The following is a 25,723-nucleotide window of genomic DNA, read 5'->3' as shown; positions in this document are numbered from 1 at the left end:
GAAAAGGGAAAAACCTACAACCAAGAATATTCTACCCAGCAAGGCTCTCGTTCAGATTCAACGGAGAAGTCAAAAGCTTTACAGACAAGCAAAAGCTAAGAGAATTCAGCACCACCAAACACAGTTTTACAACAAATGCTAAAGGAACTTCTCTAGAAGAAAAGGCCAGGACTAGAAACAAGAAAATTACAAATGGGAAAGCTCACCAGTAAAGGTAAACATACAGTCAAAGTAGGAAATCATCCACACACAAATATGATATCAAAACCAGCAATCATGAGAAGCAGAAAGTACAAATGCAGGATATCGGAAATGCATTTGACATTAAGAGACCAGCAACTTAAAACAATATATATATATATATATAGACTGCTATATCAAAACCTCATGGTAACAGCAAAACAAACTTCCATGTACAAAATAAGTAAGTCACAGGGATGTAGTGTACAGAGTACGGAACATAGTCAATAATATTGTAATAACTTTGAATGGTGACAGCAACAAGAATTATCATGGTCATCATTTTGTAATGTACAAAAATATCTAATTACTATGCTGTACAACTGAAACTAATAGAAGTCAATTATATAATACTTCAGGGAAAAAATCCCACTTGGATTCATCTCTGAATCCTCTGTTTCACTCTCTCACTATTATAAAACTGAATGTTTATGTCCCCCCAAAATTCATAGTTGACACAAAACCTCCCAATCTCACGGTATTAGGAGCCGGAGCCTTTGGGAGGAAATTAGGATTAGATGAGGTCATGAAGGCAGGCCCCACGTGAATGGAATTAGCACCCTTATAAATGTCACGAGAGAGCTTGCTCCTCTCTCTGTTCTCCACCATGTAAGGACACAGTGAGAAGATGGTGTCTATGAACCAGGAAGCAGGCCCTCATCTGAACCTGACCATGCAGGCATCCTGATCTTGGACTTCTAGCCTCCAAAACTGTGTGAAATAAACTCCTGGTGTTTATATGTCATCTAGCTTACGGTATTTTGTTATAGCAACCCAAGCAGAACAAGACACTTTCCTTCCACATTAAGAAATCTAGTTAATCCTTAATAAAAACACATTCAGAATCCAGCCACTTCTAAGCTACCACTCTGTTCCATGAACCCTCAAGTGGCCTAATATAATAGCCTCCACCCTGGTTTTCCTTCCTCTTCCCTCAGTCTCACAATCTGTTCTCCACTATGCAGCCATATGCAGCCTGTTAAGACCTAGGTAAGGAAATTCCCTGGTGGCGCAGTGGTTAAGAATCCCCCTGCCAATGCAGGGGACATGGGTTCGAGCCCTGGTCCGGGAAGATCCCACATGCTGCGGAGCAACTAAACCCAGTGAGCCACAACTACTGAGCCTGCGCTCTAGAGCCCACGAGCCACAACTACTGAGCCCACGTGCCTAGACCCCATGCTCCGCAACAAAGAGAAGCCACCGCAATGAGAAGCCTGAACACCACAATGAAGAGTAACCACCGCTCGCCACAACCAGAGAAAGCCCACACGTAACAACGAAGACCCAATGCAGCCAAAAATAAATAAATGAATAAATTTATTTTTAAAAAACCTAGGTAAGATCATTCCCCTCCTCTGATCCAAACTTCCTGTCACCTCCAGAATAGATACTCAACTTCTTTTATTTTTTTTTAAATTAATTAATTAATTAATTTGTTCTTGGCTGTGTTGGGTCTTCGTTTCTGTGCGAGGGCTTTCTCCAGTTACGGCGAGCGGGGGCCACTCTTCATCGCGGTGCGCAGGTCTCTCACTGTTGCGGCCTCTTCTGTTGCAGAGCACAGGCTCCAGACGCGCAGGCTCAGTAGTTGTGGCTCACAGGCCTAGTTGCTCCGCGGCATGTGGGATCTTCCCAGACCAGGGCTCGAACCCATGTCCCCTGCATTGGCAGGCAGATTCCCAACCACTGCTCCACCAGGGAAGCCCGATACTCAACTTCTTAGGCAGCCATTCCAGTCCTGAATCTTGTCTTCCTGCTCCTTCTTCCCACCTGATGGAAAGGAGATCTTAATGATCTCAACTCAGCTCTACCTCTAAACATTTTTACATCCTGGTATTGAGATAACCTTCCCACATCCGTCTACATTCGGTGCCAGAAATGCTAATACCTCCATATAATCCTTCGTAGACTCGGGATCCTGAGCATTGGTCCTTAACGAATACCACGACACCACAATACAGAGAATATATGAGTGGGAGTAGGGATCAGTAAGGGACTGGGACACTCTACACGTACCGGTATAGGTCCCATAAGCGCTTCTACAGCCATGTTTTAAGAGACAGATTACAGATGAATGAATATAACCATGTCAGGTTTCAGTGGGTTCAGGCCCCTGTGTGCCCACGCCTGGCCCTTGAGCCTGGTGAACTAGGGCTGGATACCTAACCTCCGTGCCTCAGTGTCTCACCTTACTAGCTCTGTGTGGTTGAACGAAGATCCAACCTCCTGGTGCCCTAATACTTCATCCTCCTCCTTCAGTCTGTTCCTCCGTTGAACAGCCCTTGGGAAACTTTTAAAATCCTAATGTAGTCTGTAACCCCCTTGGTTTAAAATTTTCCGCAGCGCTCAGAGTTCTGAGAATATAGGCAGAGGCCTCAGCCTGCTATTCCAGGCGCGACTCCGCCTCAAACTTTGTTCCTCACCAGGCACAACGGAGCCCAGGTTTTCCGAATCCTCACGGCTCAATCGCAACTCCAAGCCTTTGTACATGCCGGTTCCTGTGCCTGTAACCCTCTCCCATATCTAATCACACCCCCGATAGTAAAGTTAAACAGGAAAGCTGAGGTGTTGACCACTGTCAGAAACAGGAGTCCATATACTAGCGCCTCACCGTCCTGGACACCGGGGCCTGGGCTGCAGGGACGAGAGCATTTGGGGCTTTAGTGTCTGGTGGGGTGAGGGCCCGAGGACGAGGGTTTACCTGAGGCGGGTCCCTCCGAGCGGCCGCAGCCATCCAGGCCTGTGGGCGGAGCGGGGCCAGGAGCGGGCCGGCGGTTCTTAAACCGGCCCTGGTGCGGATCATCTCGGGCGGCGCCGCGGCCGAGCCTCAGACTCGCCTTTGTGCAGCGGGAACAACGACTGCCCCGTCGCTTTCTCGGTCCTGTCCCGTCAGCTCCACTAAACGCTCCAGAACTTCTGTCCGTATGAACACACCCGAGCAGCCAAAATGACCGCCCGGAGGAGGACGCCGGAAGTCCCGGCCCACGCTAGGCAACCCTTACGGAAACGCCTCTGTTCTGAGCCTTCATTGGCTCAACAAGGCGGCTGGTCGACGCAGAGCATTCTGGGTACTGTAGTTCACACACTTGGAGTAACCCGCGCGTGGACTACTGGCAATCTTAGACCCCTGAGGGGCTCTGGGAAATGGAGTCAGCGGACCAAAGGACTTAGAAGGCGCTTGTCCTTTTTTTAAAAAAAATAAATTTTTTATTTATTTTTATTTTTGGCTGCTTTGGGTCTTCCTTTGGGTGCGCGGGCTTCTCATTGCGGTGGCTTCTTTTGCTGCCGAGCACGGGCTCTAGAGTGCAGGTTCAATAGTTGTGGTGCGTGGGTTTAGTAGCTCCGCAGCATGTGGGATCTTCCCAGACCAGGGATCGATCCCATGGTCCCTGCATTGGCAGGTGGATTCTTAACCACTGTGCCACCAGGGAAGACCCAGGGACTTGTCCATTCTTAAGGGGTAGATCTCAGGGTTTCTGGGGGATGTTGTGTTGCCTGCAGACGTTCAGCCAAGGTTGATGTATTAGTTCAGACCCTGTGAACTTCATCATGCTCCCTGAGACTAAACATATTGTTACAGAAGCTCCCACAGGACAGAGATCCAAATGCACATATCATTCCTAGTCATTCAGACACAAAATGTGTCCACTGGTAGCAGAAGCTAATAAACATTTCATGGGGGATGGGCAAAATAGGGGTATGGGATTAAGAGACACAAACTGCTATTGCTACCAAACCAAATTTGGGCTGTTCACCTGATGCAAAGCAAAGCCAATCCATTGACACTCGGTTGTGGTGAAGGAAAGTACAGGGCTTATTGCAGGCACCAGCAAGGAGAACAGGCAGCTCATGCTCAAAAGACCTGAACTCCCCAATGTCTTTCAAAGAAGGGTTTTTAAAGACAGTGTGAGGAGGGAGGGTGGCAGGATGTGTGATCAGCTTGTGCACAATTCTCTGGTTGATGATGAGGTAATGGTGATATTTTCGGAATCTCAATTATCAGTTTTCTGGCTCCAACTGGTCTGGAGTCTATGTGCTGGTTGTCAGCACGCAGTTAACTTCTTCCACCTAGTGGTGGTTTTAGTTTCTGCAAAACAATTCAAGGATATGGCTCAAGATATTATCTATAGTCCTTGAGGAGGAACTAAAGGTCCTTGGCTTTGTTTTATGGCTAAACTATTATTATTTTGTCTTGCTTGACTGCTTTCCTTTGTTTCTGCATTTTCTCACTTCTCTGATTTTGCTTTTTGGAATTCGGGAAAGGCCTAGGAGGCTAAAACTTTTCTATTAACAAGAGTCAGGTCGGGAATTCCTTGGCAGTCAAGGGATTAGGACTCCACGCTCTCACTGCTGAGGACCCAGGTCCAATCCTTGGTCGGGAGAACTAAGATCCCACAAGCTGTGCAGCAAGACTGGAGGAGGGGTGGGGGGAAAGTCAGGAGACATGGGGATTGGGGGTGTCTGTCCCAGGGAAGGCCCAACAGGGTCCTTCTCAGTTTCACTATGTATAAAATAGATAAGCAACAAGGATACATTGTATAGCACAGGGAAGTATAGCCACTGTTTTTAATAACTTTAAATGGAGTATAATCTATAAATATATATATATTTTTAATTTTAATTATTTATATTTGGCTGCATTGGGTCTTTGTTGCTGCGTGAAGGCTTTCTCTTGTTGCGGAGAGTGGGGACTACTCTTCATTGCGGTGCGCCGGCTTCTCATTGCAGTGGCTTCTCTTATTACAGAGCACGGGTTCTAGGCGCACGGGCTTCATTAGTTGTGGCTCGCGGGCTCTAACGTGCAGGCTCAGTAGTTGTTGCACCTGAGCTTAGTTGCTCCACGGCATGTGGGATCTTCCCGGACCAGGTCTTGAACCCACGTCCCCTGCATTGGCAGGCGGATTCTTAACCACTGCGCCCCAAGGAAGTCCCTATAAAAATATTGAATCACTATGTTGTACACCTGGAACTAACTAATATTTTAAAACAACTATACTTCAATAAAAATAAATTAATAATGAAAAATAAACATTACCATGTTGGAATTAAATCTATACAATATGAAGTGTTAGACTCAGTTTTAACAGTCTCTGTATGTTTGGTCAAGGAGAAGAGAAAAAACACTCCAGATGGTCCATGACAGGAAAGACAGTAGAGGGATGCTGGGCTACTCAAAGCAGGAGTACACAGGTGGATCTCTGTAGTCACTTCAGAAAATACTTCTAACAGCATAGTAAATTATTGTGCCCAATTTAGTAAGCAATATTTTTATCCATTTAGTAAATTTTTGGATAGCTTGATAGTTAACTTCTTTTTGGGAATCTGACATCAATCTCAAAAATAGAACAATGAAAGATATGTTGTATTGATATGGGACAATGGGTGCGGTGTTCACAGGTAGAGCATGTATGAAAAAGATGTTCTGAACCCCAAAATGAACGGGGTAACTTAAACCATGATCTCATATCATTGTTGGGAAGTGGTTATCATTTCCCCTGTGATTACAGAGACTGCTCTGCATGAAGAATTGATATTATCTGGGAAAAAGTTATAAAATTCAAATTATAGAAAGCTATTAATGACTATGTAGTGATTCAGAGATTGTGTCAGAAACGTCTCAGAGAAAGTATCAGTGTATGGTAAAAAGGTGAAAATCTTAGAGAAGTTTTAGCAGTGATGTCTGAGAAGAGGTACAATTAAGCTGAACATGTGACTAGAACAATCTCTCTGAACACTGTCTCCAAAATGTGATTCCTCTTCATGCTTGAAGTCATTATGCAATATGAGCGTTCAGGAAAAGTTAAAGGGGACATTGAGAGTACATGGAATTGCAAAAATACACAGGGAAGCTGAAGCCAAAGTGTCTTGTTTAGTCACTGTTCTGGCAAATGATCAATGAGTAAATATTTGGCTTCAAGAACTTATTGTAGATGCGTGGGAGACATTGGGATACAAAAACGACAAAGACTCCTGCCCTTCTAGGGGTTATATTATATTCAGGAGGACACAGGAATCATGAAAGCAGAAATGTTAAGTCATATAGTATGTTCAGTGTAGGAGGCATAATGGAAAGAATATAAGGTAAATGTACTTAGAGGTAGAGTGTGGTATGCAGATTACAGAGCTGAGTAATCACTGCGCAAAAACGTGAAGGAGATGAGGAAGAACTATATGGGAATTTTGGGAATAAATTCTAGCCAGAATAAGCACGTGGCTAGATAGCTTTGGTGGGTGGAGCCTCACAGGGCTCCTTGGCAGTGGAGGGCCTGTCTAGGAATTTAGCCAAGTTGGCCATTAGCCGGACTTTCTCACTGCAAAGACACTCAGGGGATGTGTGAGAAAACTTGGCTCCGCCTCTGGGCGTCTGCAGACTTCTTCTCTGGTGGATTCAGTCCTGGAACCAGGAAGCGTAATTTTTCAACGAGCCCTGGTTTTCAAGTCTGATCCCTGGACCTTCACCATGAAACGCTCATTTTCATTTCAAAACCCAACCTAGTGAAGCAGACATTTTGTGGGTCAGTCTCTAGAATCTGTGTTTTAATAATCTTCCGGGTGATTCTGATACATTTTCAAGAATATTCCATTGCACCATTGAAGATTCTGTGGACCAGGTCACTATGTTTCTTGCAATAACAGAAGTCCCCCTGAATCACTATGCTGTACATCTGGAACTAATGTAATGTAAAGCTACTTTCTCATTTTACAGCCAATACGTCCTGATACTTCCTTCTCTCAAAACCTTGTAGACCTAAAGCTACCTCCTTTTAAAGACTGCCTTGCATTTTGTCTTCTGCATGTACCATGGCTGGCCAGCTGCTGTGAGCTCATGGCTCATGGCTACTCTCGCTTCTCAGTCCCTGTATGGGCCCTTCTCCAAGGCCAAAGAAAATTATTCAGAGGTGACCAGAGTCCTCAAGTGCCAGTCCAATCCCAATGATGTTCCCTATGGGCAGAAAAACCAGACCAAGTAGTGATGGCCTGAAGGTCTAGAGGCTGATAATTATGTCCCAGGAGTCAGGTCCAGCTGAGGTTACAAATGTGGAGTCCAAGAGGCCACCCCCTGACCAGAGGGCAGGCCCCTGAGATGGCATGGACGCGTGTGCAAGAGAGGGGCTAGCATTGCTTAGGTGCCACAGGTGGGGAATCAGCTTCTGGAGTAGGAGGAAGTGGGGCCTCAGCTTTTGAGCCAGAGGTGAGGACCTTGCCTCTGGAAGGGGAAGCTGGGATGCAATGACTGGTGGCACCTGTCCATACCTGACCTCTGATTCAAGAACAAGGGTCTCTGCCCCTGGGAGGTCCGGCCTGAGGTTTCAGAACACCTCTGCCTGGGTAGGGCCCCCTGAAAAGATGCAGCCACGGAATTTCCAGCTGCCTCTGCAGCCCTGGGCTCTGAGCTCTGGTCCCTCCACCTCTGCTTTCTGGGCTCCATTTCCCCGTGCATGTTTAGAAAGTGCCCTGGCAGGAGGATGGGAGGATGCGACCTCACCCACTGTGCCGTCCTTCCCTCAAGCTCACAGCCCCGTGCTTTGTGCCATCCCACTCCTCAAAGCAGGAACTTCGCATATTTTGCCACTTTTATAGTCGTTTATGGTAGGAGTGTGAGTCAGTCTGTTACTGTATCACAACCAGAACCTACAACACACTTGAAAAAACCCAAAGTGGTTCTGAGGGTTTCAAAAACTAAAACTCAGTGTAGGATTTTATTAAACACTTTTACAAATTGGAGTTAGGTTTTGGATTCTAACAGACGCATCACAAAATATACATCTCCAGGGCTTCCCTGGTGGCGCAGTGGTTGAGAGTTCACCTGCCGATGCAGGGGACACGGGTTCGTGCCCCGGTCCGGGAAGATCCCACATGCCGCGGAGCGGCTGGGCCCGTGAGCCATGGCCGCTGAGCCTGCGCCTCCAGAGCCTGTGCTCCGCAACGGGAGAGGCCACAACAGTGAGAGGCCCGCGTACCGCAAAAAAAAAAAAAAAAAAATATATATATATATATATATATATATATATATATATATACATCTCCAAACCCAATTTCCTTATCATTATGTAATAATAAGCTTACAGTTATGAGAGATTTCCCAAGTGACACTGATCAGGACGCTAGTCATATCCTCTGAAGGTGAACGTTTTTAATTTTCATTTTGTTGCTAATGTAGAACCCACTGAGAGATAGTGTAAGAAGAAACACGTGCAAGGATTGCAAAGAACAGAGAATGGAGAGTTAGAAGCACTATGAGCTGTGTTCATTCCTATACTGAAGTATTGAGTGTCAGATCAAAGAGTGAAGGAAATTGCTTTATTTTCTTCAGATGTCTTTTACATCTATTAAGATATAGAATCATAAAACAATTTTGAAGAATGAATCATTACCAAAGATGATATTCAGTCTCTGCAGTAATGAGTTTTGACATTGATTTTTTAATTCGCATATATTTAAGTGACCACAAGTTTCTCACTGTAAATACCATGTAAAGTTGTGGGAACAGGAGAGGATAGGCCCCTCACAGATCACTGCAGTATAATAGGCATAAAAAAAGTTCACATAATATTTATGCTTTTGAAAAATGTGGTAAGGGAACAACAGATAATTTTGAGGATCTTAAATTAGGACAGATTACAAAGTCAACATTTATTGGTGAAAAGAATAAAAAGACTCAACATTTCAAGGTAATGGCACCACATTCAAGAGATCATCTAATGAGTCACTGAGCAATTACTAAAAATTTTGAGTCTGTAAATAATAGGAAACCGTCAAATTAAAATATTGAAAAAAAATCCATGCAGCGTCTTAATTTACTACAGGAATATAAACTAATGTTGAAAAGAAAAACTCATTCTGGGAGGTAATGTTACTATGATGCTTTATTAGTGGTAATAAATATAACTTATTTCAGTAAAATTTATCATTAATAACAACCACATTACCTAAATATTCTAGATTGAAATAATATTTAGACAAGTTATGTGCTTCATATCTGCACACATTAAAAAGCATTTTACATGATTAAACATAAAAAGATTAAAACAATTTTCCAATCAATTTGAAGTAAAGCAGACACCACAGAACTGCAGAATTACACATTTAGCCAGAGGTAAGACTATTTTTCAATTACCAAGTATTGTTTATAAGTTAGTCATAATAAAAAACAAATGATTATTAAATATGGACAATAAAGACTGCATGAAAATGTAGGTCTTTGAAAGTTGCTCTTAGGTGCTAATGGCTGTCAAATTTTGCTAAAAATTATTTATATTTCATTAAAAATATTCATTTAGTACTTAAAACTAAAGCTAAATGGTTAAAAATACAATATTTAAAAAATAATTTATTTTAATTGAATTTTTTAACGAATCTTATCATTTCTCCTACATAAATAAACACTCAAGTGACCCATTATGTCTCCTCTGAAAAATTTCTCACCTTTCACCTACTACAACTACTACTGTAGTTCTCAGTACTGAGCATTTGGCCAGGTAGCAGTTTCAAAAATAAAGAAAATGGGTTACATGGGGACACACACAATTCTTGAATTTGCTTCAGTTCTTCCAGTCTTCAAAAGCCTCTACTGCCGATGCAAGGGACACGGTTTCGTGCCCCAGTCTGGGAAGATCCCACATGCCGCAGAGCGGCTGGGCCTGTGAGCCATGGCCGCTGAGCCTGCGCGTCCGGAGCCTGTGCTCCGCAACGAGAGAGGCCACAACAGTGAGAGGCCCGCGTACCGCAAAAAAAAAAAAAAAAAGCCTCCAGAAGCCCGCATATCCCTAGGACTTTTTCCTCTGTATTTGAAAGGAACTTCATCCAACTAATATGCTTAGAAAATTCAAATAGGTGTTTCCCCGGTGGCGGTGGCGGTGTCACAGTGGTTAAGAATCCACCTGCCAATGCAGGGGACACAGGTTCGAGCCCTGGTCCTGGAAGATCCCACATGCCGCGGAGCCACCAAGCCTGTGTGTCACAACTACTGAGCCTGCGCTCTAGAGCCCGCGAGCCACAACTACTGAAGGCCGCTCCCTAGAGCCCCTGCTCGCCGCAACTAGAGAAAGCCCACATGCAGCAACAAAGACCCAATGCACACCCAAATTTTAAAAAATAAATTTTAATAAAAAGAAAATGCAAATAAATCTTTTGGGGATCAGCTTAAAGTTCAAATTAGCAGTGAGTTTTGTAACGGTAAATACAAATTTATAAAAGAAAAATAAATCCGCTGAGACTAAAAAGGAGAGTTTCATCACCGCATCCACTTTCTCTTAGGGCATTTACTTGAAAATACTTGTTTTTTCTTCCTTTGCCCATTATTATATAAGAAAATATTTTTAAAGGCTATATATGCCTTTTGTCAGTTTTACAATCTGGGAATCTTTTTCTCCAGGACCTGAGAGAGAGACAGCTCTTTGAAATTCAACCATCACGGAAGACAGTACCCTTATGTTTCTGTTTTTGTGGAAGAGTAGGAGCCTAACTTCAGCAGGTGCCTGGGTCTAATTTATAAAACTACCTCCTGTCATAAAGGTAAAAGAAATTTATATTTCTTTTAGATAAAGACACTTAGCAGATGCCAATGGCCACCCCAATTACATGGTAAATTTATCATGAACTATATGAAAACTGGTACTGTCAAAAATCCTCTAACTTGAGAACTAGTTCTCATTTATCTCAAAAACACCTATGTAACGGATTATATTGCCTGGCTATATAAAAGGGTGAGATTTCTTACTTACTTCACAGTCTCCTTACTAGATTGCCTGTAATGCACATCACATTCTGCCTTAATGCTTATTCAACAGAAAAAAATGTTTTCTTTCTCTTCTATTTATGTGCAGAGGTTTTCTGGGTTAACAGGACATTTTATTTATAATTATGTTTCCACAACACTTCCAAACCCAGAACTCCAAAACACTGAAAATTTCCTAAATGGTATTATCAGGAAATCCCTGAACTTCATTAGTAAATAACACACACATTTTAGAAAGTCATCTTTGAGTAATTATTATTTTTACATTTTTTATTATGGTAAAATATACATAATGAAAAATGCACCATTTTAACGATTTTGAATATACAATTTGGTGGCAGAAAGTACATTAACATTGCTTCGCGACCATCAAGACTATCCATCTCCAGAATTCTTACATCATTCCAAACTGAAACTCTGTACCCATGAAACAATAACTTCCTATTTCCTCATATCCCTAGATGTTGGCAACCACAATTCTACTTTCTGATGACTCCCAGAACCTCATGTAAATTGAAATGATAAATCATACAATATTTGTCAGACAGAAATGACGTATTTCTGTGAAGTTCCACTGAGTGTGCCTGCTTCTCCAGCCTCCCCTTCCACCTCCTCCCCCTCTATCACCTCTGCCACTCCAAGACAGCAAGACTGATCCCTCCTCTTCCTCAGCCTCCTCACCCTACTCAACATGAAGACATCAGGAATGAAGACCTTTATGATAATCCACTTCCACTTAATGAATAGTAAATAACTATCATGCTGTACAGTTAATAAACCTAGCTGTTGTGTATGTATGTGTGTCTGTGTGAAAATCTAATAACTGTACAGCAAGAACTGTAGGAGACTTTTTTGTGTCATCATCATCATTGCCTAAGTATTCATCATGTAGAACATTGGTAGATATTAGGCTTATGTGCTAGGTCTCTTCCTAATGAGGTCCCTGTCATGAGGGGCAAGAGTAAGACCTAAACACACAGACAGCATCAGTATCAATTCTTCACAGACCCAGAGAGTGAGCCCCCAGGTTAATATCATGAGAAGAGCAAAAGATTAGTCTATAAAATGAAAATAAATAAGCAAAATAAAGACCTTACTCAAAATGATACATTTAATTTCAAAACAACAAAAGCAGAGATCATCAGATGTACTTACAAGCAAACTGCTGCTTAATCACATTGTGTTGAACATGGAAAACCTGGAGTTAAAGTCAAGTTGTGCCATACAATGGTGGTTGCAGTTATATGTGGATATTTATCTCATGGCTGAGTTGTGTGAATAAATTATGAGTAGATTTATATAAATAAACTAATGTCAGACTTACTATTGAGAAGGTAAAGAATGAAATCTGCTATAAAACCCAAAGGTGAATTAGGAAGAGAGACTGTGGTTGGCAGAGTTTTGATGGCTGTGAACTTTGACTCCTGGGGTTACTCCCATGAATATGTTATGTTACATGGTAAAAGAACTTTACAGATGTAATTAAAGTTGCTAATCGTTTGACTTTAAAATAGAGATTACTCAGGTTAGCCTAATGTAATCACATGCACTCTTAAAAGTAGAGAACTTGTTCTGGCTAAGACAGAAGTGGAAGTCAGGCAGATCTGAAGTGTAAGAAGAAAGACTGCAACTGACAATCTCCTGTTGCGGCTTGAATATAGAGGAAGTCAGATGGAAACTATGAGAAGGAGATAAATTCTGCTTTGTGAATGTGAAAGCGGACCTAGAGTTCCAGATGAAAAGAAATAAATGAATCCACTATTATATTTGGGAGACTTCAACACCTGTCTACCAGAAATGGACAGCTCCAGCAGTCAGGAGTGAAGGAATAGAAATCATACAATGTCTGCTCTCAGACCACAATGGAATTCAAGTAGAAATCAAAAAGAAAAAGATAGCTGGAAAATCCCAAAATACATGGAGATTTAAAAAAAATACTTTTAAAGCTAACACACCATTGTAAAGCAATTATACCCCAATAAAGATGTTAAAAAAAATACTTTTAAATAACACATGCATCAAGGAGAAATTTCAAACTATTTGGAACTAAATGAAAACACAACTTGTCAAAACTTGTAGGTTGCAGTGAAAGCAGTGCCTAGAGGAAAATTTACAGCATAAAAGGAAAATACAAAATCATTAGTCTAAACTTCCATCCTAGAAAACTTTAAAAAGAAATCCAAATTAAATCTAAAGCAGAAAAAGAAATAATAAAAATTAGAGTAGAAACTAATGAAATTGAAAACAGGAGAGCATGGGTGTTGGATTTTCTCAAATACTTTTTTGACATTTATTAACTTATTTAAAAGATATAGGCTGGGGACTTCCCTGGTGGTCCAGTGGTTAAGACTCTGTGTTCCCAATGCAGGGGCACAGGTTCAATCCCTGGTTGGGGAACTAAGATCCTACATGCTGTGTGATGCAGCCAAAAGAGAAAAATAAATAAAAAATAAAATAAAAAGGCCTATTCAGATTGTCTATTCTTACTTTCTACTGAAGACTTGGAATCAATAATTAATAAACTTCAAAAGCAGAAAGCACCAGGCCCAGATGGGTTCACTGGTGAATTCTACCAAATATTTAAGGAAGATATTATACCAATTATCTACAATCTCTTCCAGATGAAATGTGCCGAGGAAATACTTCCTAACTCATTCTATGAGGCTAGCATTACTCTAATACCAAAACCAGACAATAACATTACAAGAAAACTACAGATCAATATCTCTCATGAGCACAGAAGCAAATCCAACAATGTGCAAAAAGAATTATACACCACAACCAAGTGGGATTATCCTAGGTATGCAAGCTGGTTTAACAGTCAAATACAAATTAATGTAATCCATCACATCAATAGGCTAAGAGAAGAAAAATCACAGTATCATATCAATAGATGCAGAAAAAACATTTGAGAAAATCCAACAATGATTTATGATAAAAACTCTCAGCAAACTAGGAATAGAGGGGAACTCTCTCAATTTGATGAAGAAAATCTACAAAAATGTAACAGCTAACATAATAATTACTTGTGAGGAGCTCAAAACTTCCCCACTAAGATCAGGAACAAGGCAAGTATGTCCTGCTACCCACTGCTTTTCAGCATTGTCCTGGAAGTCCTAGCTAATTCAGTAAGACAAGAAAATAAAATAGAAACGTATACAGATTGGGAAGGAAGAAATAAAACTGTCTCTGTAAACAAATGATACAAATGTCTATGTATAAAATCTGAATCAAAAACAACACAAATCCTCAATCCATTAAGCAATTATAGCAAGGTTGTTCCTATACACCAGCAATGAATGAATGGAATTTGAAGTTAAAAATACATTACCATTTACATTGGCACCTCTCCAAAATGAAATACTCAGGTATAAACCTAACAAAACATATACAAGAGCTATTTGGGAAAAACTATAAAATTCTGATGAAAGATATCAAAGAAAAACTAAATAAATGGAGAGACATTCCATGTTCATGGACAGGAAGGTGCAATATTGTCATCCAAGTGTATGCTGAATCTAAGAAGAGTTTTAGAATATAAGTTCATGATTCTAGAAAGAAGGTGCAAGAGGATTTTAGTCACATACATTGAGACCCCCAGTGCATAGCCCTGCCATGTCTTCTGTACAGTAAAAGAACCTCAGATGTCCTGATGGAAGGGGGAGTGCCAGGTTTACAGCCCACATGGACTGGGATTCAGAGAGTAACACCCCATCATGGAACACAGCAGTGTCAGGTCGTTCCTATTACTGCTGTTTTTGAATGAACTTTCTTCTCTTTGTGAATTCACACTGCTTCCAAACACTGCTCCTATCAATTCTCCTAATATCATGGCCCAGGGAGAGTTTGTTGGCTTAGCAAAATAAACCTCTATTAGAATTCTATTTTGATTATCCTTCTTTGAAGTCCATCTCACTTCAATTGTGTTAGAAAATGTACTTTCCTTCAGTTCCTGACTTGCAGTTATGTCAGTTCTTAATTTTCATTGTTGAAAACATTATACTGTCCCATCTGTCTAAGAATCTGGATTTTCATGAATATAGATTGTAGTTTCACTCTATATAGCTTCCTCCCTATTCTTGCTAATGAACTGCTTCTCATTCTCTACACCTTGAGGAAGTAATTGACTAAAAATATTATACATTAATGCTTTCTATGTTCAAAAACCATATATATAACTCTAACAGTCTCTCATTTTCAGAATTGTGCCACTTCCTGACATTTATGTGTGATTTCTACCACAATTCATAGCTCATTTCCTCTCTCTCCCACTTCTCTCTCCTTTGTTTGCTATATTACTCTCTTTGGCTTTCCCCCATGTGTTTGTTCTCTATCTTTCTGATCCAAGAACATACCTGGCCACAGATAATTTACTAAATGTATGCAGTGACCTTGTACTAAACTTCCATAAAAAGGGAACACAGGAGAATGATGAGCCATCTAGAGTGGCTTCCCAGACTTGGAATCTTCTCCATATGGATTTACTCCTGGCAAAATGAAGAGGAAATGTTACTGAGCTGAAGTCAAGACAGGTCTTAGATGTCATTTTCTCTCTCTCTTTGTACTTCATATTATTTAGTGGAACCCAGAAGAAGGGACATGTGTTTTGATAGTTATGAAACCTAAAATTTATACGGCAGTTGTATTTCTGTCTTCTGCTCTTCCAGCTGCCTTCTGCAAACCTCATGTTACCTCTTCACACTGCAGAGCCATGTATATTTTTATAATGCATTCTTGTAGATGATGGTAGATAACACAGTATGTGGCTGGAGGGGGCCACCAGAACACAAGAGTGTGTTTAACAAACTCAGGACAAGTCCATGGGATTGTTTGCAGGACAAGGGAGGTGATGCATGTTGAGGATCAGGCTACTTTGCTGTACTAGGGAATAAAGAGCACAGAATGGGGAAGGTCTCACAAGGTGAAGGATACAACTGTGGGATGGGATATCTGGAGGAGAGCAGGGCCTACAACTGGTTTCTCTGCAAATAACTTCCAGTAGGCTCTTATTTGCTGGTGACACATGACCACTAAATAGAAGGGTAAGTCCAGGACCAAGAATATCCAACTGCAATAGAGTAGCCTGTGTTCAAGGACTATTTAAAGATATATGCACACCTCACCCATGACACAATATGTAAAAGTCAATGTTGGAGAACACTGCAGACGGAGCAGTAAGAAAAGCAGGTAACAGTCCAGAGAGATGAGGATTACTCCTGCATGGGAGGTAAAAGTAGAAGTGACAAGTAGAGTTGACAAGTCAGCGAAGTGTCAAGAATGGGGAAGGAACACCAGAAATGTGGTGTGGTCACTAGAACTGGCACAAAATACTAATCAAACACAGTTGAGTTTCTCCTATAATTTGAACACAGCCCTGACGTCATGCCCTCCCCAAGGTGCCACTCAAAACCAGCAGCTCTTGACCCATCTTGTTGTGGCTGGATTAATAGCCATTTGTGAACCACTGAAGGCTCTCTAACCTACTCCCAAGATGAGCAAATATACATGGCAACCACATGATGCAAGTATTTAAAGACATTACAAAAGTGCAGCCAGTACTAGGCCAGAACAACTCAGCACACAACAGGCCACAGGAAAGAAAACTATTACAGAAAACTTTGGAGAGTCTTGCAAGAAAAGATAATGATCCACGTAATTAGTAACCACGTCAGTGATGGCAATTCCTGGCATAAGCAGGCATGAGGAAATGTCAGCTAGAGGAAAGAAATAGGATCTGGGGTACAGGGGTGTCTTAGATCTGGACAGTTACCAGGCCAGGGAGAAGGCAAGCAAAATAGGATCTATTGGGCATCCCTGGTGGCGCAGTGGTTGAGAGTCTGCCTGCCGATGCAGGGGACACGGGTTGGTGCCCGGGTCCGGGAAGATCCCACATGCCACAGAGCAGCTGGGCCTGTGAGCCATGGCCGCTGGGCCTGCGCGTCCGGAGCCTGTGCTTCTCAACGGGAGAGGCCACAATAGTGAGAGGCCCGCATACCGCAAAAAAAAAAAAAAAAGGATCAATTATAGTGACCAGTAGATGCCTAACCCTGAATCATTCTTTGTGAGGCTGCAGGGAAGGTGTTGCGGCTTTTCAAGGAGAGAAGAGGGCAGTGCACACACCTTATCTCAACCAACCACAGCACCTACTTAAGGACTTGTGGAAGGAAGCAGTTTCTGTGGTTCTGATGTAGGAAGGGCAGATCAGGCTCTAGGAAAAAAAGAGAGAGCAGGGAATACCTCACAGTACAGAGGTGGGTGTGAGGACCTTACCCAGGGAGGTTTTAAGTTTAAGGTTCTCCAGCATCACATCACAGTACAGGTGTCTCTGAACCTCATAAAGGAGACTCCACTCCTCTCAGGAGAAGTACACAACCACATCTTCAAAGGTCACAGTGCCTTTTCATGGTGGTGAACAGATAAAACCATAAACAACTTTTCTCTGAGTACCCACAATCCATCCCATACACATCTACCCCATGCCCATCCTTCTCCCAAGCCCCCCAACTCAGGGGACAAACCAGGCCCTGGTGCAACTTGTGCTGTTTTCTCCTTATGGGCTCAATGGTCATGAAGTCCAACAATCAGCAACAAGTGGCAGATGGAGAAACAGGTGTCTAAGCTGTGGGCCTGGGGAAGATGCATCCACCCACTCCTGTCAAGCTATTCCCAATACAACCAAAGACACAGAAGTCTCAACACCAGAGCCCTGGGGCCATCAGACACACTCCCTCTCCAAGTACACATGACTTGCACATCCCTCAACACCACAGCCACATGCCCATGGCCACCATGCCTCACTGCCCCAGAGCACAGGCATCTCCCTGGCCTCTCTATATGTTATTTTTGTTTTAATCACCTCCTCTTTACCCCACTGGAATTCCTGTCCTAGGGTTATGGAGATGCAGAAGATATGACACCTGACACTGGACAGATGAGATCAACAACAGTTTATTAATTAGAGATATAGCCTGCGAGAGGAGGACATCACATACCATACAGGGTCACATGAATGTTGTACACTGGAAAAAAGAAAAAACCCCACCAGGGATTGTGCGGTGGAAGTTTTTTAGGATCAAGAGGTCGGGGTACAACCTGTTTCCTAGAGGATGATGCAATGGCTTGTCTGAATAACTCTGCAGGCCAGTAGAGAACTGAAACCCACTTCAAAAAAGATTAGCAATGTTAAAAAGGAGATGGAAGGTGAAAACAGAGTCACTGTGCTAAACCCCACACAAGCAAACCAAGACTTAATATTCAATACCCAACCTAACTGCGGTTTCAACCTCCAGGAAAGTAACCTTTAACTAATCAGCCTGGAATTTCCTGGTCAGAACTAGTGAGGTAATCTGCCCAATAGACCCCTTTCGTTCCCCACTGGAGGGCAAACTTGCCTGAGACAATGCATTCTTTGCTAATAATTTCCCTTTTCCACACCCTTTCCACATTTAAAAACCTTTCCTTTTATACAGCTCAGTGGAGCTCCTTTCTATTTGCCAGATGGGATGCTACCCAAAGCATGAATTGTTGAATAAAGCTAATTTGATCTTTCTTTTTTGGGGGGCCTGCCACACAGCTTGCAGGATCTTAGGTCCCTAGCCAAGGATCGAACCCATGCCCCGGCAGTGAGAGTGCTGAGTCCTAATCACTGTACCGTCAGGGAATTTCCGCCAATGTGAGTTGAGTTTTTCTTAAGAGAAGGAACTGCTCTAGCCCCCTTGATAAAATGGGAGACCCTATCCAAGATCACCAATTCGAGAGGGGAACTTACACTCAGGCCATTTGAGCCACTCTAGGTTTTATTAGATGTCAAGGCAGCACGTGATAATGGGCCTTTATTTTAGGCCTTAAAAATACAACTTTGCAGAAAGCACCCAGAGTTGCCTGGCAAATTCAAACAAGATTCAATATTAGCTTAGACCTCCCATGGCTCCCACTGGGGGTGGAATCATCTAATCCCATTATGAAGGCCTCCCTCCCTGTATGGCTACTCCTTGCCTAAGACTAAGCCACACAGAACCACATGTCGACGTTGGATGCCCATGGCCCTCTTGCATTTCTGTGCTGCTCTTGCTGTCCCTCAGCTATGACAGCCTTCTCTGTCCATCTAACCCTCATTCAAAGTCCAGTCCCACTTACCAACAACCCCAGTCCTATTAACTAACACAAATGACCATACTTGCCCTGACCATATCCACCAGGCTAATTGAAACATTCCAGGCCCCAGCAAAGTCCTCACAGGATCTTGGTGAGTCCATAGTGTGGTGAATAAGAAATAGCTCTGGTCTGCATGTCATCTTGCCTCAAGCACTCCTATGCCTTGACATCCATCTCATATCTACTCTTCTCTTGGAAGCCTTGGCCACTTGCCAGGCTCTCATGTCTGATATACCCTACATTTATGGCCACATACCTCCCTCAATTGCACTTAAGAAACCAAAACCATCACTCAGGTACTCAAGCAAGAGAATAAGTAGTCAGTCTCTATCCTCCACTTCCTGCTTCCTGAACAGCTTTAGGACTGTAACATGAAGATTATACCTCCTGTGACCACAGGTCACTTACTTGGGTCCACATAGTACCTACCACTTTTTGAATGTCTCCAACTTGAACCCCTCTTTTGATTTCCCAACTTGTGAGTCCAGCTGACAATCTGATGCCTCCACTTACTGGTCTCTGAAATACCTCAGACTCTTAACATGGTTAAAACAAAGTTCCTGATACCCCCAGTGATTATTACTCCTACTACCAACTTCCTCATCTCAGTTGGAGCTTCCATCCCTACAGCTGCCAAGACCAAACACGCTGGGGTTATCCCTGAGTTCTCTGTTTCACTCTCTCATCATTCATACTATAAAACCTAGTCGCCCCTTTTTAGAACATGCATCCAGACTCCGACCACATCTCCTAAACCACAGCCCTGGCCCATTAACCCTCAGTAGCCTCCACCTTGCTCCTCCCTCACTCCCACAGTCTGTTCTCCACTTTACAGTCAGATGGAGCCTTTTTAGACCTTGGTAATATCACCTCCCTCCTCTGATCCAAACCTCCCAATACCTCCAAAATAGATGCCCCATTTCTCAGGCAGTCATCCTATATTCCTTTCCTTTGTTCATACCAGAAAGAGAGACCTGTGGTTCCTTAACACTCCCAGCTCAGTTTTAACACTAAGTATTTGCATAACCTGGTAGCAGCTCCTGGGTTAACCTTCCACACTAGTTTACACTAGTCGCCAGAAATGGGAACACCTCCATATCACCCCTGATATAGACTTAGAACCCTGGGCTTGGGGTTTCTCTAGGGTCCCCAGACCCAAGGACTGGGAAAATGGCACGTAAGAGTCTCAGGACACCACAAACCAGAAAGCATCCGAGTGAGGGTTGGAGCCAGTAAGGTACTAGGACACCACTACCATACCTGTTTTGTTTCCATAAGTACTTCTGCAGCCTTCGGACTCTGTGGGAAGAGACAGGCCTTATAAGAATGTAACTGTGGGTTAGAAACGTTGAAGCTCATGCCACCCTGTATTTTTCCTTGCCTGGCCTTGGAGCCAGACGACTTCAGGTTGGTCGTCTGACCCCTGTTACTCGGTGCTCTGTATCACCCTTTACCAGCAGTATGGCCTTGAACAAAGATTCAACCTCCTAGTGCCTCCATGTCCTCATCACTCCCCTCAAATCTGTTTTTCCTTTGAAGGGCCTTGGGAAACATTTAAAACGCTAATGTAAATCCTGTTCCCCTTTTGTTCAAAATTCTCCATGCCTTCTTAGGTCCTCACAATGAAGATACAACCCTCAGCCTGACAGTCCGGGTATGACCCCGCTTCACCTTCTTTGTGTCCTGCAGACATCAGATGGACCCCAGGTTTCCCGAATCCTCCCGGCTCAATCCGACCTCTAAGCCTTTGCACCTGCGGGTCCCTCCGCCTGTCACCCTCTCCCACGCGCCATCACACTGTCGGAAACAGAGCCCCACCCACAACCGCCTCACCGTCCTGGACACGGCGGCCTGGCCTGCGGGCACATGGGCAGGTGCCCAGCATTCGGGGCTTTAGTGCCTGATGGGGTGAGGGCCCGAAGGACTACCGTTTACCTGAGGCTGGTGCCTAAGCGCCGCCGCCGCCGCCATCGGACTCTGTGAGCGGAGCGGCGCCGGGAGCCGCGGGAGAAGTGGGACCAGGGCACGGCGGACCCTCTCCCGGGCCTGGTGCGGGGCCCACGGGCGGCGTCGCCGAGCCTCAGACCGGCCTCTGTGCAATGGGGACTATGCCTCTACTCGGACCTTCCCGGTTCCGTCACCCCGTTTCTAACACGGAGCTCCGGAACTGACCCATAGCAGTTAAAATGGGCAGTAAAATGGTCTCCTTGAGGAGGAGGCCGGAGGTCCCGCCCCTACAAGTTGCGCCTCAAACGGAAACTGCTTATCTCCTGAGAACTCATTGGTTACTCATACTGCCCTTTTCCGTTGAGCATTCTGGGTAATGTAGTTCACATAGATGCACGAACCTACCAGGCTTTTCAGGAAAAAAGGCTAAACTCCACAATGAGCGGTGCTGGAAAACAGGAAAACAGTGGCTCCAGTTCTAAGGACAGATTTTGTTCTTCACAAAAGGACCATACTAAAATCTGTGGGAGTGCTGATGTTTGTGTTACCAAACGGAACTTAGTCCGCTGGCTTCACAAAGCCAATCTACTGCCACCTGGCTGTGGTTAAGGAAAGAACAGCATTTACTGCAGGGCACCAAGGAATGGAGTGGAAGACAGATCTCAGATCCACTCCCATGCGGTCTTTGAGTTAGGGGTGGTGTTTTTGTTTGTTTGGTTTTTTTTTTGGCCATGTCACCCGGCATGTGGGATTTTACTTCCCCCACCAGGGATCGAACTTGCACCCCCTGCATTGTTAGCGCACCTGCATTGGAAGCGCACAGTCTTTACCACTGGACCACCAGGGAAGCCCCTGAGTTAGGGGTATTTTTTAAAGGGGAAGAAGAAGAGGCCAGGATTAACTATCTTGTGACACTTCTTTTTTTTTTTTTTTGTGGTACGCGGGCCTCTCACTGTTGTGGCCTCTCCCGTTGCGGAGCACAGGCTCCGGACGCGCAGGCCCAGCGGCCATGGCTCACGGGCCCAGCCGCTCCGCGGCATGTGGGATCCTCCCGGACCAGGGCATGAACCCATGTCTCCTGCATCGGCAGGCGGACTCTCAACCACTGCGCCACAAGGGAAGCGCTGTGACACTTCTTAATCGTGGATATGGGAATCAGGATGTCTCTGGTTTATAATTCTCTGGCCACGTGATCCATGGCTCCGGGGTCTGTTAGCTAATCTTGCTCTAGATAAACAACCTGAGTTTGTATGTTAATGATATCTATAAGAGCATTTTTAGTGCCTACGGTGATGTTATTGACAACAGCAATTTTAGTCATCTGATTCTGGTTGATTAGTGTTCAGTTAGCCCAGGATTGAGGTTATAGGGGATAAGAAAGGGAATAACGTTTTGGATAGAGAGATTAATCATAAACTTTGTAAGGGAACTCCGTTTGAGGGGGACTCAGTTTCATTTGGAGACATTATTTCAGACTCAGTGAAGCAGCCCAGCATGTTCCCAGAGTCTAAAAATATCATTTGAGATGCTCTCAGTGGTCACAAATCTAAAGGCATGTATCATTCCATACAGTAATTAAGAAACAAAATGACTCCACTGGAAGCTGAAGCTAATAAACATTATTGTTTTGTAGTTCAAAGGTATGCACTCTAAAGCTTTAGATTCATTTTTTGACAGTCCATGTATATTTATATTTGGTCAGGGACAAGAGAAAAACAACTCCAGATAGGGCCAGAACCTGGAGGATAGAAGAGGGATGTTCACCAGCCTGAAGCAGGAGTGGAAAGATGGATCTCCATCAGTGATTCCTGCATAAAACATTTCTCCTCCATTATAATTAATAATTGTATCCAATTATGAAACACTTATCTACTAAATACTTCTTAATCCATATCCTGACACATATTCAATTCCTTCAGGAATCTGAAATCAATCTCAAACAGAGAATAAGGAAACAAATGTGGAACATATAGCAAAACATGCTCTCAACACCTTGTTAAAGAGAAAAACCACAGGCCCAAAATGACATCACTTGTGCTAAAGACCATAATTCCAAAACTAGACTTAATACCTAACCTAATTGCAGTTTCAACCTTTCTGAAAAATGTAATCATAATCAACCAGTTTGGAATTTCTTGGCCAGCACCAATGAGGTAATCTGTGCGCCCTCTCTATCTTCTCCCTGAGGAAGAAGGGGCAATGAGCATGACAAAACCTGTGCCATTCCTTTCCCCACCAAAGATGTTTCAGCCTTAAAATAATCCTTTTCTTTTTGGCAACATCCTTGCCCCACTCCACTTCTGCCTATAAAAACCTTCCATTTTGTGCAGCCCCTTAGAGCATCCTTCTAGTTGCTAGATAGAATGCTACCCAATACATGAATCACCTAATAAAGCCAATTAGATCTTCAAATTTACTCAGCTGACTTTTGTTTAACAATTGAAATATTGGGAGTATCTTAAACAGATGATTTCATCTTTTTGCTGGAAAATAATGATGATTTTTCTAGTCATTACTGGGACTGACCTCCACGTGGAATTGAAATTATCTCAGAAAAGCAGCTGTAAAATGCAAATTATAGAAAGCTATTAATAACAATTAAGTAGTGATTCAAAGATGGTAGCAGAAATAGTTCTGGTGAAACATCCATGAATGGTGAAAAAAGTTAAGATCTCCGAGGTGTTTTAGCAGTGATGTCTGAGAAGACATGGAATTAAGCTCAGTACCCGACAAGAATGGTCACTCTGAAGAGTCTGTCTCCAAACTGTGATCCTTCTTCATTCTTGAAAACCAAATTGACCAAATCCCAGTTGGAGGAAGAGTTAAAGAGGACATTCAGAGTAAAGATGATTGCAAAAATAAATGGAATAGCTGAGGTTTGCACTATAGTATTATCCTTTTAGAATTGTGTCTGCATTTATGTGTGTCATTCTGTGTGGGTCTGTGTTCAGATATTTTCCTATAAAAGTTGTTGGCTCAGGAAAAATAAAGTCATACGTATTTTGTATACAGATCTGTACTTTCCTTTTCTCACTTAGCAATATATCTCAGACATCCTAAGCCTACTTCCTCGTTTCACACTTGATGCCTCCTTGTTGCCACACTTAGTAGACCTCAAATTGCCTATTTTGCATTTCATTGTCCGCATGTTCCATGGCTGCTACAGGAGGGCAGGAATCAGGCCAGAACTGATCTCCCCTTGCTCCCTGCAAGGTCCCTCTTCTAGGCTATGGGAAACTCTGTTGAGGCATCTGGCACCATCCTAGGCCAGTTCTTCAGCATTCCAGGTCCCCCAGGCCAAATCCCAGTACAAGGTATTGCTGGTATTAAGTCCAGGGCATAAGGAAGCTGTCCCAAGACCTGGGATCCAGATCCATCTGGTCATGCAAGTCGGGGCTGCATTTGGCCTTCTAGTCCACCATGAAGTCCAGGAGGCAGCAACAAAAGCCCTATCATCCTGGCTGTGTTCTGTCCTGGACTGGTCTCTGAGGTTGTCCTGACATTGGAGTTGGCACTGTTCAGGTGCCACAGAGGGTATCAAACGCTGGAGGAAGGAGTGGAGACTCAGCCTCTGAGGCCAGTGATGAGGATGCCTCTGCTGGAGGAGAAAGCTAGGATTCACTGGCTCTCTGCACCTGAAGTCTCATTACAGCCCTCAAGGTTACAGCCCTATGCTATCCACCGTTCAAGGCCTGAAATTAGTTGCTTTGTGTATTTGGTCTAATCTGAGTGAATATTGTCCTTATTATCCCTAGGAGATAAAAAAAATTGCAGTCGAGATGCATAAAACAAATTAATTCATTGGCTACAACAGATTCCTTAGGACATTTGTGCTTTATTTTCTAGGGGACTCAAGAAAATTTCGATTTCCACAAGAAGGATTAGGAAGATACCCATTAGGGAGTGAGAGTGATCATAATAAAGTTTGTTAGAATAAGTCATCTCATGATTTCTAGATGACACATTAAAAATCTATATTGATTCAGGGTCACCAGAAATCTTTTTAGAGAGAAGGGAGCATAATATTAATAGTAATGAAGATTCTATGCACATATAAAATATGTTTTCATACATGGTAACATTTAGAGATTCTTTACATCCCTGCTTACCTTACTATTTTAACTTACATTCTTTTGTTCACATGTTTAGGTGTATTCTTCCTTTCACAAAATGGGGCAGGAAGTTTTTGCTCTTGCATTCTTCAGACATGTTACTAAAATTCTCCTAAGGACCCATTTGAAAATCATCCACCCAAAAGACTAAAATAACACAGCCAACTATTACTAAAAAGACACTGCTTGTCCACAAAAAATTACAAGTAAAACAGTCTTGCTCTTCACTTCATGTGGAATTAAGCTATTATAAATAGATGTTATGAGGTTCAGTGTTTAGTCAGTGAAAAGAGGCAGAAAAGTACAGACAGGTTATGAGAGGAAACATGGAGGAGAGATACTAGGCAGCCCTAAAGCAAATGGATGAGGTGGGGCCATGCCTCCGGGACCCTCAGAATACATCCCTTCTGCCTCTCTTTGTCAGTATTTATGTTCCAAATCCAAAAATCTGAATTGTTTTTCGATACAGCATTTATTATTTAATTTTCTGAGATAAGATCTATCCTTCCAAGAATGTGACACTTACCTGGGAAAA

The 25,723-nt window shown here is 43.0% G+C and overlaps 1 protein-coding gene and 1 long non-coding RNA gene across 3 annotated transcripts in view; both read right to left on the bottom strand.

The window, feature by feature from the left end:
- Nucleotides 1-3,196, bottom strand: part of LOC132510109 (zinc finger protein 211-like) — a 39,579-nt gene extending 36,383 nt beyond the window's left edge. For both annotated transcript variants that reach the window (XR_009537235.1, XM_060131892.1), the window contains exon 1: nucleotides 2,939-3,196. The gene's annotated coding sequence lies outside the window, so the exon portion shown is untranslated. The remainder of the gene's footprint in view (nucleotides 1-2,938) is intronic.
- Nucleotides 3,197-17,907: 14,711 nt separating this feature from the next.
- LOC132510116 (uncharacterized) lies at nucleotides 17,908-21,282 on the bottom strand. Its single transcript, XR_009537239.1, has 2 exons — nucleotides 21,065-21,282; nucleotides 17,908-20,428 (listed from the first exon to the last, which is right to left on the bottom strand). It is a non-coding gene; the product is annotated as an uncharacterized LOC132510116 (long non-coding RNA).
- Between the last annotated feature and the right edge of the window lie 4,441 nt (nucleotides 21,283-25,723).

This window comes from Lagenorhynchus albirostris, chromosome 19 (genome assembly GCF_949774975.1).
Source record: "Lagenorhynchus albirostris chromosome 19, mLagAlb1.1, whole genome shotgun sequence".
Taxonomy (NCBI): Eukaryota; Metazoa; Chordata; class Mammalia; order Artiodactyla; family Delphinidae; genus Lagenorhynchus; species Lagenorhynchus albirostris.
This window is presented reverse-complemented; position numbering and strand designations above follow the sequence as displayed.